This window comes from Vicia villosa, unplaced genomic scaffold (genome assembly GCF_029867415.1).
Source record: "Vicia villosa cultivar HV-30 ecotype Madison, WI unplaced genomic scaffold, Vvil1.0 ctg.003716F_1_1, whole genome shotgun sequence".
Classification (NCBI taxonomy): Eukaryota; Viridiplantae; Streptophyta; class Magnoliopsida; order Fabales; family Fabaceae; genus Vicia; species Vicia villosa.
The window spans coordinates 1-15,096 of NW_026706280.1; positions in this window are offsets into that span (position 1 = coordinate 1).

Here is a 15,096-nt window from a genome sequence, read left to right on the forward strand (position 1 = left end):
AAAAATCAAAGTTGCGTCTGGACAGACGATTGTCAGAAAGCGTTCGACAGCATTAAGGAATATCTGCTCGAACCACCCATCCTGTCTCCTCCAGTAGAAGGAAGACCTTTGATAATGTACTTAACCGTCTTAGAAGACTCCATGGGTTGTGTCCTTGGACAGCAAGACGAGACAAAGAGAAAAGCGCATGACAGCTTTATGCCACGGACAGCTATATCAACAAAGAATGAAGAAAGCTTTCGACAAAAAGGTTCGACCTCGCACAATCAAAGAAGGCGACCTTGTACTCAAAAAGATTCAATCTTTTCTCACAGATTCGAGAGGGAAATGGACTCCCAATTATGACGGCCCCTACGTGGTCAAGAGAGCTTTCTCAGGAGGAGCCTTAATACTCACGACTATGGATGGAGAAGAATTCACCCGTCCTGTGAACGTCGACGCAGTCAAGAAATACTTCGCCTAAATAAACAAAAAGAACAGCTCGCTAAGTTGAAAACTCGCAAAGAGCGACTTAGGCAAAAAAGAGCGTCTCGGTGAATCGAAAACCCGAAAGGGCGATTCAGGCAAAAATTAGAGACATAAAAAATAATAATCAATCCCGGTAAACTTAAAACCCGAAAGGGGTAGTTTACGCAAAAGTTAGGGATATATGGCAAGTAACTGTGTTCAGGACAAACTTGATCATTCAAAATCCATAGCGGAGTGTTCATCAGCAGTAGGTCATCTTCTACGAAGCACGAATACAGCACAACTCGGAGTGGAAGGGAGAGATAACGGTCGTCACGTTTCATCGTAGCCCTTTTCCCGAAAATTACCAATTTCCAACTTTGTAAATACTCCATGGAATCAAGCATTTGGCTGATTACCATTCCATATATAATAATTTGAGCCTTGTGCTTTTCCTTTGCAATCTAGTCTTATTCAGTTTCTTGAAATGCATTTTAAATTTTAACAGTCATTTTCTTGAAACAAATGTTTTCATAAAATAAAAATGAATTTACTTGCAAAAATAAAGGTGAAATTTCTTTCTAAGGTTTACAAACAATAGGAAGAATGCAAACAGTTGCTCCAAGAACGGGTGAGACTCCGGGAACCGATATTTCCCCATGAGGTCGCTTTGCGAACATCTCCCGATGACGGATCTTTACTTCAATTCATATTACTCATTTCAAACAGCGGACATCTGATAACCCGACATTCCCGAGAGAGTTCGAACTCCAAGAAGAGGACATCTTCTGATCCACAAGAATTTCAGTCGTATCATAGGATTTCACATCCGCGACAATTCTGTTCACATTCACGTTACATTTTATCATTGTCATAACATTCATGCATACATTACATCATAACTGCATAGTCAAATTAGGCTTTTAAATCATGAGAATGCCTAAGTCATTAAGGCATGAACTCAAGTTTCCCCTGCAAGTCCTGGAGAAACTTTTTCCTTCAAGACAACGATCCATGTAGAGAGATTTCCCCAAGCAAGTCAATAAATGGTAGTCTCCCTCAAAGAGATAGTTTGTTCACTTTTGGAATCCCTCAACTGAGAATCTCCTGCAGAGCGACATTCGACAGTCTTCTTCAGATAAGATAGTCTGTTTCACATTCCGGAGCTCCCTACAGGTTTGGTATTTCCCCAGCAGGGTCAAGAGGTGCCACTTCTTGTCAAAGGAAAATTCAGAATCTCCCAGCAGATCGACAAATGATTCCCCAGCGGAGTCAGTGAATGATAGTCTTCGTCCAGAAGATAGTTCAGATTCTCCAACAGAGTCAGCAAATGGCAGTCTCTTTCAGCAGAAGACAGTTTGCTCACTTTATCATAACAAAGGTCGACAAATGGCAGTCTCTCCCAGTAGAAGACAGTTTGTTTCCCCAGGAGTCAGCAAATGGCAGTCTCTTTCAGCAGAAGACAGTTTGCTCACTTTCTCGTAACAGGGTCTACAAATGGCAGTCTCTCCCAGTAGAAGACAGTTTGTTTCCCCAGCAGTCAGCAAATGGCAGTCTCTTTCAGCAGAAGACAGTTTGCTCACTTTCTATCACAACAAAGTCAGCAAATGGCAGTCTCTTTCAGCAGAAGACAGTTTGCTCACTTTCTTTCATGACAGGGTCGACGAATGGCAGTCTCTCCCAGTAGAAGACAGTTTGCTCCCCTAGCAATTGGCAAATGGCAGTCTTTTCCCAAGGAAAGACAGTTTGTCTGCTAAATACTCAAGAGATCGACAAATGGCAGTTTCTTCAAACAGTTTGTCTGTTCTGGGATGCTTAACTCCCCACAGAGTCGATGAATGGCAGTTTTCCTCTTAGGAAAATAGTTCGTTGATTCCCCAGGCATCAGTTGACGAATGGCAGTTTTCACCCTGAAAACAGTTCGTCCGCCTTCAAACCAAGTCATTAGCCCCTCAAAAGATCATGAGGCCATATGACATTCTTCCCAAGACGTCAAGTCAAAAGGGAAGATGGTGAAGTTTCTTTACTACCGTCAAATGGCATCTTATCTCCAAGCGCTGATAAGAAGTTTGATGAGGAAACAAACCTTTGAAGTTTCTCTACAGCCGTCAAATGGCATCTTACCTCCAAGTACTGATGAGAAGTTTGATGAGGAAACAAATTTTTGGAAATTTTCTCTTTATCTGAGATATTGTCCAAGTGCAACCGAGACCAGTTTCGAGATATGGACACCCGAAAACAAGGAGAGGTTGCTTACCTTTTTCTAAGTATCAATACTTAGTCAAAGAAGATGGATTGCGCATCCTACATCGCCATCCATTCACCAGAATCCACATCAAGTATTTCTGCAGGAGTTAGTCTCCTCATTCCCCGCCAAGTGCGACAACGGGATCGAATCATGCAAAGATCTTATCAATTACAACATCTCAGGGGCGCCCAAAATTCGGGCATTCTTTGATATTTAAGTCTCTTTTACGCAGGAGAGATCGAGATCTCAATCTCTCTCCCTCCAGATAAAAGAAACTTAAATAGGGGCATCTGTCATACCCTAATTTTTGACCCCCCTGAGATGACATATCTTCAGGATTTTTCATCAGGTCAAGACAAGTACCCAGAGCAGTCATTTCTCCATCTGATACCTAATCAAGGATGCACAAAGACAAGAAAGCTCAGGCAAAGGATCAATCAATACAAAGATTAGCCTCTAATACAATCATGGAGCTCAAAAACTTCACTTTTCTCATCTATGATTGATTAGACATCCAGTCATATGAGTACAGGCTTACTCAGGTCACCAGACTAGGGTTTTGAGCCTATCAAGGACTAAAATCAGGGATCACATTTGGGAAACCCTAAGAAACCTCAGAGGGTCATTCAAAGACATCAATCATCTTCAAATAACTCATATTACAAGGTCTACTGGACATCACACTTCAATTCAAAGTCTACAGTCATTACTTTCACATGGTCGACAAATTAGGGTTTTGACCTAATTCACCAAGATAGTTGACTTCTGATCAGGGCATGAATCCAAAACTCAAGACATGATTCAAGGATCTCTACTACCTCCATATAATCCATTTATATCATCCATTTGGGGAGAAGATCTTATTTCTACACAAAAGCCCAAAAATTCACTTTGTCAGGAAAAAAGTCAACTGTGAAGGATCATCATTGACTTTTAAGGTTTTTGGTCAAAAAATGACTTTCAAAGATCAATATCATCAATATATGGATGTCAAAGTCATTTGGCCAAAGAAATTCAAAGAAATTCATCAAGGAGCGAAAAGTCGGGAATTAGGGTTTTTAAAGGCATGGTGAGATCTCAAAATTTCACCTACACAACTCAAAAAACTTCCAACATGAAAGTTGTAGATCTTGCAAAATAAAACAACATCTTACAAAGGAACTTTTTTCAAAAGATCAACCATTTATGAAGTTTTGGAGATTTTGAGGTTTAGGTCATAAACACTTAGAAATTTTTCTAAGTGTTTTAACCTAGTTTTCTTCCAACTTTGACCTCATTTTTCACAAATTTCCCAAGTGATTCTGAAGAAGACATAAACTAATGATTTGAAGTAGATGTTTAGGGCTTTCCAAATTGTGTTCAACCTTCTCCAAATTCAATTTGAGCTAGGAGTTATGCTTGTTCAAAGTTGGCCTCATGAAGTGAAATTATAGGTCATGGACACTTTTTGACTTTGCAAATTTTGTGCAAATAACCTCTCTTATGGATGCTACACGACCCATAACACATCTGAAACAATGCCATGCATTCATTTTCACCATGGCATGAAGATTGAAGAAGATTCCAAAAACAAATGCATGTGATTATGTAATGATTGCATTTTTGAATTTATGACAAATTGGTGATTCATCAAAGGAATCTTCTCCCAACCAATTGGAGCTCATTTCTGCAGCAATTTGGTCCCCTAAGATCAAGCAAAATCGAGGGCTAGGGGATTGATCAAATGGAATCAAAATTCCCATCATTGCATAAGAGATATTTGCAAACTTTCTTCATGGCTAAGAAACCAAATCAACTTCACTAAGCAAGCTCACACTCTCACTCAGTACTGAACCAATTGCCTATAAATAGAGGCCTCATTCTCATTCAAAAAACACACCAAAGCAACTCAATTACTTGCTTTCTCTTTCTCTCCTCTTGTTCATTGTTTTTCAAAGTTCTTTGGCAAGAAGAATCGTTTTCTTCAAACCAAAGCTCATCTTTGGAAAGTGAGCATTCCAACATCTCAAGGGAGGTTATTTGAGGTGATCCAAGCACCTGGATCACTTCTGTAAGTGGAGGAACACCATTGTTGCTCTCACTTGGAAGCATTTGCAGTTGGAGGTCCATGGAGTAACTCAGGGAGTCTCAGGCCAAACCAATCATTCAGACACACTCCCTAGGTCATAGTGGAGCTAACCAGATGGCTGCAGCTCACCTGTAACTCCAAATTCAACAACCTCCATGTTCACTTGAAGCTGAAATCGAGGGAGGTCCATAGAGCAATTCAGGAGGATTCAAGCTACAATAAGCATCCAGTTAGCATCATTGAGTCTCAGGGAAGCTATTGAGATCATTCATTCAAGCCCAGGTGCTCTCAATCATCCTCACGACCTTCAGTTTCAGAGGTAAGTTTCTGAACTTCACCTCTATAATTTAAGTACTCTTTGTGAAATAGCTCGATTCTATCTTGTTCAGCATCATCAGAGGATTGAAAACCCTCTATCATCATTCATTTATCTTTCAGTATAGTCATTTAATTTGATTTTGAAATTTTAGGGTTCTTCACGATTTCTGTTAAATTAATTAGATGTAGTTAATATTAGTTCATGTTAGTTACATATTTAGAATCGTGAGTGAATTTAGAGCAAGTTTCGTGTTTACATCATGGCAAATGATTGAGAAACGAGTGAGTTCAGAAATTCAAAAAATCATGGAGCTTGAGGTTGAAGACGAAGATGGTGGTGGCGCCATTTTTAATTTCTCAGGGGAGGGTTTAAAATATATTTAACTGAAAGCGTTTTATAAACGACTAAACAACTTGCCCTAGTGGCCACACATGCGCCTTTAGTATCATCATGCCACAAGTCTGGGGTTCGAATCCCCCTCGCCCCAGACTTTTTGATTCTTTTATTTTTTAAGGAATTACAACTTGTTTTGAAATATGACCAAGTGGAGGCAACTTACTAACACCAAACGCGCGTTGGCGCAGTGGTGTTATTTTGAGTTGTTGGCTTCAAGGGCGTGGGTTCAAACCATGGTGAGGCCAAAACATTATTTTTTATCACTTATTTACTTCAATTTTCTCACAACTTCATATAATTAATTAACCTATCAAATTAATTTATTTTCACTTCATTTTTTACACACATGCTATTTAATATCTCTATTTTGTGAATAATAAAAAAAATCATAAAAATATTATTTATTTCACATGTTTTTATTAGGTTTAAAATAGTATGGTGTTAGGTGTTTTCTTAAATACTTTAATACATATTTTCACTTTGTTTTAACCTAATCATTTTTGTAAATAAATTTATGATAAAACCCTAATCACTTAGGTCTTAATTAGGCATAGATCTTCATCTTTGCTTTAATTAAGTTGACTTTTGTCAAATCTCAAAACTGTTTTCAATCTCTGATAAAATCAAATGATTAGGGTTTTCAAACAACAAAACCTTATATCATTCCAAATCATTTTTTCAAATTGCTTTTATCACCAGTACTGTAAAGTACTGGGCCTCTAATAGAGTGTAAGTCCCAAAAATCTTCTCTTCTTAGCTTGTTTTTCAAAACTGTATTTTCAAAATCTTCTTTCTGTTTTCAAAACATTCTTCTGGTATTTGAAGGGCATTATTCCCGGTGAAACTCTTCAGATACCTATGTGACCTTTGTCCATCTTCACTTCTTCTGTTTTCAAAAAAACCTTAACTGTTTATCATATATATATATTCAACTGTTATCAACAAAACAACAAAATTACTGTTGAGGCTCTGTACATACTTCTTCAATGGCCTCCACTCCATCCAGGTTAGGCTTTACAAGCTTTCAATTTACAGTCTTTATTTAAATTACTGTCAAATATAAACTGTGCATATATTAGTTTAGAACTGCGTTTGAGTATAAACCTTAGGACAGTTAAACTATATATATATTATAGGAATATGACCTAGGATTGAGAATGTCTTCCCGGTGAAGGCTCTTTCCTAATTAGAGATCTGTAGTTCAAACCCCCAAGATGAATTATTCCCGGTGAAACATCTTGGCAAAAACCTTAGAATCCAAATAAATAGGACACATCCACCCAAAGAGGAATTATTCCCGGTGAAACCTCTTACCCATTTGCTTAGAGCCAAAATAAGTTCAAAACCACATAAGCTTTCTCTTGTGCTACAACAAGGACCCTCGATTAGCCTCCTCTTGGGCTTTGTACAAGGACCCACAGGCTTCTTAAAAGCATTTCCAGCTTCCTCTTGAGCTTGTATACAAGGACCCATCAGGTTTCTTACAAACATAGGAACAGGTCTTTAGTCACCTTTTAGCCTACCCTGGTGAGTTTCTTCCAATTTAAACCAGACTTAAAACAAGCTAAGTTTGTCTCAATTTCACATTGAGTACACTCTTTGGAATGAGAGACATGGACAGTCTCTGTCACCCTTATCTTCATCAATCCTCCTTAGTAGAGTCTAGGATCTATGTTTTGGTCATCCTCAGCATTGAGTCAGCCTTCATCTTGGGCTTTAAACAAGAAGTCTCACTAGATAATCTTTCTGCCATCCTTTTTTTCAATAAAAACCCCTGGAAAGGGTTAGCCTCCAACATCTGTCTAAAATGTCAAAACCCCTGGAAAGGGTTAGCCTCCAACATCTGTTTAAAATGTCAAAACAATAATTTCATTCTCTTAGGAGATAATTTCCCCAAAAGAGTCAAAACCCCTGGAAAGGGTCAGCCTCCAAAAAACATGATAAAGTCAGTCTTTTAACAGACAAATTCACCAGTTGAGTCAAAATCCCTGGAAAGGGTTAGCTTCCAAAGAAAAACAGTCTTTTTAATCTCCAGTAGAGTTAAAACCAACAAAAACAGTTAGCCTCAACCTTGGGCTTCATACAAGGCACCCAAATAATAAAACTCCCCTGTCTAGAGTCAGCCTCAACCTTGGGCATTGTACAAGGCAGATAATAGAGTCTCCCCAGTGAGTTCTTCATCACTCAGTAGCCACAACCTTGGGCTTTGTACAAGGCAGATAAACCATATCTTTCATGTGTCAAAGATTCCTAACACTTAGGATCTTTTCCCCATATAGTCATCCATACTTAATTCATTTAAGAGTCCGCCACAACCTTGGGCTTTGTACAAGGCAGAAAATAATGTTTTCCCTAGCTAGAGTCAGCCACAACCTTGGGCTTCGTACAAGGCACATAAAATAAAGTCATTCATTCAATTATCCTCAACAGTCAGCCACAACCTTGGGCTTTGTACAAGGCACACAAATAGAGTCTCCCTAAACAGAGTCAGCCTCAATTCTGGGCTTTGTACAGAACACAAAAATACCCTGTAATTAACTCCCAATGGAGCCATCTCCCAGAGTCAATAACATTAATAAATCAATCGAAAAGCCTCAAGCTTGGGCCTCATTCAAGCCAGCTAAAGTCAAATCTTTCATACAGTAGATAGACATAGCTTATCTCCATAGAGAGATATTTTTACTACTCTACCACATTCAAACAAACAAACATTTCAAATTCAATTTCAATTAAAGTCTCCCATTTAGGATTCTGAAAGACATGCTCTGGCACATCCCCAGACTTGTACACTTTCCCTAATTTGGACGAGCATCTTTCTTTCATTTAAGAGGCATCTGACTGGCATACTTGCACACACACAAGTAAGGTCCCCCTCTTGAATGAAATGAATCCAGTTATTCTGTCACTCTTTCAAAATGTTTGTGGTAGAATAGTACAAATACCTCTCTGTAGAGATAATTTCATGTCTCTTTACTGTAAACAGAGATTTAATTCCAAGCTTCAACCTTGAGCTTCAAGCAAGGCACCAAAAACAATTAATTTCCCTAGTTAGTTCCCCGAACTACATTAAGCTCTGACTTCCACTAGGGATATGTAGGCATGAGGTTCACAAGGAATCTCAGCGAGCTAATAAAATACCAAAAATAGTCAGTCTGTCTATCTGTCTGTCTTTCTTCAATCAATTCAATTCCTTCTCCTAACACAAAGGAGAAACTTTCCCAATCATTAGCAGCAAACACAAACACAATGACACAGAGAAGGTTCCTGTAGAGTACTACAGATATGTAGGGTGTTTAAACACTTCCCTATGTATAACCGACCTCCCGGACTCCAGAATTTCTAGTCTAGGTGTAAATCCCCACACTTAGCAAACTCCTAGGGTTTAGTTGAGATCTTTTTTTCCCTTTCCTACTCGTAGGACAAATAAGAAAGTTCGTGTGATATCGTAGGAAGAACTGAAATAAAATTCATCCCACCACGGGCGCATTCTCCTTCCAAATTTCGCGTGAAGGGTCTAGCGTGCCGTCCTCCCAAGTGAAACGGGGAGGTAAAATAAAACGACACCACAGTTACTCGCAGGATCGACTAGATTGATCCTAGGACATAGTCAAACAAATGTCTTTTGAAATGATTCGATTCATGTTTGCCTGTTCTGACTTCGAGAAAACTTGTTTTGTGATTCAATCTTATGAATTTTCACTTGAAACAATACTGGTCATACGAGTTAATATAATTTTCAAAGAAACATAAATAAAAGCATGTAAATTGCGTAAAAAGTAAAGTGCGGGAATATAACATGCAGTAATGTAAAATGCTGGAATGTAAAGTGTTTCGAAATTAAAGTTTAGACGCAACGAAAAGAATGCAAGAAGATAAATAACAGGAAGTAAATGGAAGCAGTAATAATGAAAATATACTTGAATAAAGGAAAATAAAAATGTATTTAAATTGATGTTGGTGTCATACGTACATTTCTCAGCGAACTCGTTCTCTTAAACACTTGATACTTGAGTGATTTTGTGAGTGATTTGTACAAAATGAACACACGGAATCCTAACATTAAGACCCTCATTTATACTAATTTCGACCCTAACGGTCCTATATTAATCTAACGCCACGTTGCCCACAAGAAAACCCTGGGATGCCATCTGTCTTTGTGCAGTTATGTAACACCCCAAATCTACCCGAAAATTATATTAAAATCAGAGTATAAAAATTTCACAAACAACGCAAGGGATGTCACATTTCAACTTAGGATACAACATAGACTTTTCTTCAAATTAAATCAACTCTTAATACCACGCAGCGGGATCATAAATCATACTTTATTACACTGAAAAACAACTTATAATTATTAATAATTCAACTAACAACTTTTTAGAACAACTATAACTTCACAACGTCAACTTTATAATTATTCAACAATTAAAATTAGTAATAACAACATAGAACAATTCGTAATCCCATCCCGAGTGCTACATATCAGAGCAAGACCTTCTCTACTTATCATACGCAACGTAAAGACTTCTTAAGAATGCTTCGAACATCCACAGCTAATCTCGAGTACCTGTCCATTTCCCATGGTAGGGGAAACATCAACAGAAGGGGTGAGATATCAACAACTATAAACAAGTGTATGATAAATAGTATATTAGATCAAATCATATAAATGTTACCACTTCACAACTTTCAACCAACATTTATAATAACAACTATCAACAGCGGTTATAACAACAATTATATTAACAAGTAGTAACAACAATTATAACAACCATCAGCCACAACAATCATCACAATAATTATAATAACTATTTCGCAACTCAAACCGACATAACTTATATCAACAGCAATTTATAACAACAACAACTTCACAACGACTCAAAAATGCAACACAACTATGCACATGCATGTGGTACCATTTGGAGCAGAACTCCCAACTTAAACATATGCCAGTTTATTGAGGCATTAACAAGGCATAAGCCTTCAACATGGTGCCATCAAGGCCAAGGCATAAGCCTTCAACTTTCAACGTGGTGCCATCAAGGCCAACTTAATCATGCAATGTATGCCATGCGACCTCAACTTCAACAACAAATACACAACAATGCAACAACAACATCACATACAACAACAACAACAACTTAAACATGCATCAATTGCATCAACTTAAATCAACACTGATCATTCGATCTACAACTCAAAACAACTTAACAACGTTGGTCATAGGACCTGCAACTTAACCAACGCATCAACAACAATTTATAACAACAACAATTCAATTTAATCAACATTGGTCATAAGACCTACAACTTAACCAACACATCAACAACAAAATAAATCAACCAAAAATACCTATTAGTATACACGACTTATCATGACAATTTTCAACTAAATCCGAACAACTAATTATACCGCTTAATCTACAAATTATCACTTTCGGTAATATTTTATTTTACAGCTAACACTGCTACTTAATTATATCCATATACTACTTTAATATCAATTCTATATACCTCTGCTAAATTACTAGTATCCTGCTTCATAAAAAGAATAATTCTACGACATTCCCTACAAATCTAAAATGCTAAAAAAACACGTTACTGACAACCCTTACATATAAGAATAACCCGTATGAACTTAATTGGCTAATGGTTTGACTCAAGTAATAATAAAACAACTCTAAAGATTCAAATACCTTCACTTTGATAACTCTAACAACCCTATTGACAACTCTAACAGAATTAAAAATAATTTAAATTAGCTAAATAATCTAAATATATATATCTTTAACTCAAAACTCTTAAAAATTATTATTCTAAAATTACCAAATTATTATTATAATACAAAAGCATATAAGTTTGTTCCTCTAAAAGAAACAGTTACACAAAGCATAGCGTAAGTTACAGAAACTTTAATCTATATATCAAAACTCGTACCGCCACTGTATAAGATTTATATATATCTCAGAACAAAGTAGTATATATATAATTCATAACAAGCTATCTATACGTAGTAATATATATTTATAAAAAGTGACGCTAGTAAGGAATTTCAATATTCAATATATGCGATACAGTACATGCATAAAGAATGAGGGTGATCCTATACGAGGGTCAGTACAAAATTATATTGATGAAATCACACAATATGAATATTAATAAAATCAACATAACATTTTTTTTATAAACATAAAATTCATCAAAACTTAGTAATTATAAAATTCTAAAAATTTAGGGATTTAATCCTAAACATGTTTCTACCCATCATACATTATCATACAATCTCAATAGTCATGTAAAAATTCACCCTTATATAATATTCATCATAACCCTTGTTATAGAGTTAGAACCCCACCCTTACCGTAATTTGGAGACCGTTCTAATATCCGATCGAGTGCAAGCCTTTGCCCCTTTGCCCTTTTCCCAGCAATCATCGATCAATTCCTTCTCTCGGCCAAAATCTCGTTCCTCTTTTGTCTGCAACTTCGCTTCACGATCTATTCCCCAAAAACCAAAACCTTAATCTCCACAGAAACCTAATTCCCATATATTCTTTTTATTTCTTTAATCCAATAAATCCAAATAATAATATAATTACACTATTATTCCAATAATACTCTTGGGCTTAATAGTACACCTCCAAATCGCTTCATACTACCCACCACAAAACCAACTTAAATAAATAAAACTCTAATAATAATATTATTTTTAATATTATTTTTCTAACATAATAAATCTTATTAATCTCCGATTATCCGACTAAATAATCCAATTACATCGATAATTCCCAAACTTCGACTAAGTTCCAATAATTAAATCGTCAAATAATTTAATTAAATAATTAATTAAATTCGGGGCGTTACAACTCTCCCCCACTTAGAATATTTTCGTCCTCGAAAATCTATACGACATCACCGTAATTAACACATCCTTCACATCCAATCCTTCGATCAAACGACAACCCGATCACGATTTAAATCCAATACTAATACCTCAATCTTCCAATACGATTGCAACATAATCCTTACTAATTTTCCAACCATTTAAGCAATATTTTGAAACAACATAGCAATAACCTTTACTCGCTTATACTTGACTATACAACATCGCATCAGTATCTCAGTAACATCTTCAACACCAAAACACCTACACAATTCTTATTTCCATACTCAGAGTTCATTCACCCGCGAAACACCAACAACTCTACTAATTCTCATCAACTCGAAAGAAACTATCTTCACGACATAACATCCATTATTTAATGCACTATTAAGATAGCAAGTCAAGTCTACATCATCCAACACGATCTCGTCAACTATCAACAGTGGATTAAGGGTGATCAAGTCCTCAAGTTGTCAATAGATACCCGACAATCATAATGAAGTATAAACTGTCGTTACCAACTACAATAGTTTTCCTTAAATCTCGTACTTACCAAAAGTACCATACTTCAACAATTTCCAAAATCATCTGATCATGCTAACTCCAACGTCTTGCAGCTATATTCAATACACACCTTACAATAACATCAAAACAAAATTCTTTACACCATTACCAACACTTCCTGTTCTTGGAATCAAACTCGTCTCTTCGCATTTCTAACTATAACTCGCGGTTCTAAAATATTCCAACAACTCCAATAAATTCTACAACTTTCCGTTACTTAATCGATGTTCCTACGTCAACATCTTACGCCAGATTACTCAAACAACAACCTCGCAGTCCATTCACAATACAGAACATAGCAACTTTCCAAATTCCATCGATCATTACATTCCCCTTATCCTTCGAGAAGTCAACACCGACAATTCCTACTCATCCTTTTTACAAGGTGCTCCAACATAATTAACAACTAAAATCTTAAATCCATGTTACCTTCGGATTCGAAAAACAATGAGGCTTCAACAACTCTTGCACTGTTTCCTTAAGCATCACATTGCACCACGACTTACAACTAAAACATATTCGAGAAGCAAAGCTTCTCCCCCACTTAGTTTCAAACCAACTCCTGCAACAAACGATCAGAGAAGCAACAAGTACCGACAGTGTTGTACACACTTGTCGCGTACAAAGGGATAAACAACATTAGACAACACTGGCCGGACAGACCGACCTGCTCTGATACCACTAATGTAACACCCCAAATCTACCCGAAAATTATATTAAAATCAGAGTATAAAAATTTCACAAACAACGCAAGGGATGTCACATTTCAACTTAGGATACAACATAGACTTTTCTTCAAATTAAATCAACTCTTAATACCACGCAGCGGGATCATAAATCATACTTTATTACACTGAAAAACAACTTATAATTATTAATTATTCAACTAACAACTTTTTAGAACAACTATAACTTCACAACGTCAACTTTATAATTATTCAACAATTAAAATTAGTAATAACAACATAGAACAATTCGTAATCCCATCCCGAGTGCTACATATCAGAGCAAGACCTTCTCTACTTATCATACGCAACGTAAAGACTTCTTAAGAATGCTTCGAACATCCACAGCTAATCTCGAGTACCTGTCCATTTCCCATGGTAGGGGAAACATCAACAGAAGGGGTGAGATATCAACAACTATAAACAAGTGTATGATAAATAGTATATTAGATCAAATCATATAAATGTTACCACTTCACAACTTTCAACCAACATTTATAATAACAACTATCAACAGCGGTTATAACAACAATTATATTAACAAGTAGTAACAACAATTATAACAACCATCAGCCACAACAATCATCACAATAATTATAATAACTATTTCGCAACTCAAACCGACATAACTTATATCAACAGCAATTTATAACAACAGCAACTTCACAACGACTCAAAAATGCAACACAACTATGCACATGCATGTGGTACCATTTGGAGCAGAACTCCCAACTTAAACATATGCCAGTTTATTGAGGCATTAACAAGGCATAAGCTTTCAACGTGGTGCCATCAAGGCCAAGGCATAAGCCTTCAACTTTCAACGTGGTGCCATCAAAGCCAACTTAATCATGCAATGTATGCCATGCGACCTCAACTTCAACAACAAATACACAACAATGCAACAACAATATCATATACAACAACAACAACTTAAACATGCATCAATTGCATCAACTTAAATCAACACTGATCATTCGATCTACAACTCAAAACAACTTAACAACGTTGGTCATAGGACCTGCAACTTAACCAACGCATCAACAACAATTTATAACAACAATAATTCAATTTAATCAACATTGGTCATAAGACCTGCAACTTAACCAACACATCAACAACAAAATAAATCAACCAAAAATACCTATTAGTATACACGACTTATCATGACAATTTTCAACTAAATCCGAACAACTAATTATACCGCTTAATCTACAAATTATCACTTTCGGTAATATTTTATTTTACAGCTAACACTGCTACTTAATTATATCCATATACTACTTTAATATCAATTCTATATACCTCTGCTAAATTACTAGTATCCTGCTTCATAAAAAGAATAATTCTACGACAGTCCCTACAAATCTAAAATGCTAAAAAAACACGTTACTGACAACCCTTACATATAAGAATAACCCGTATGAACTTAATTGGCTAATGGTTTG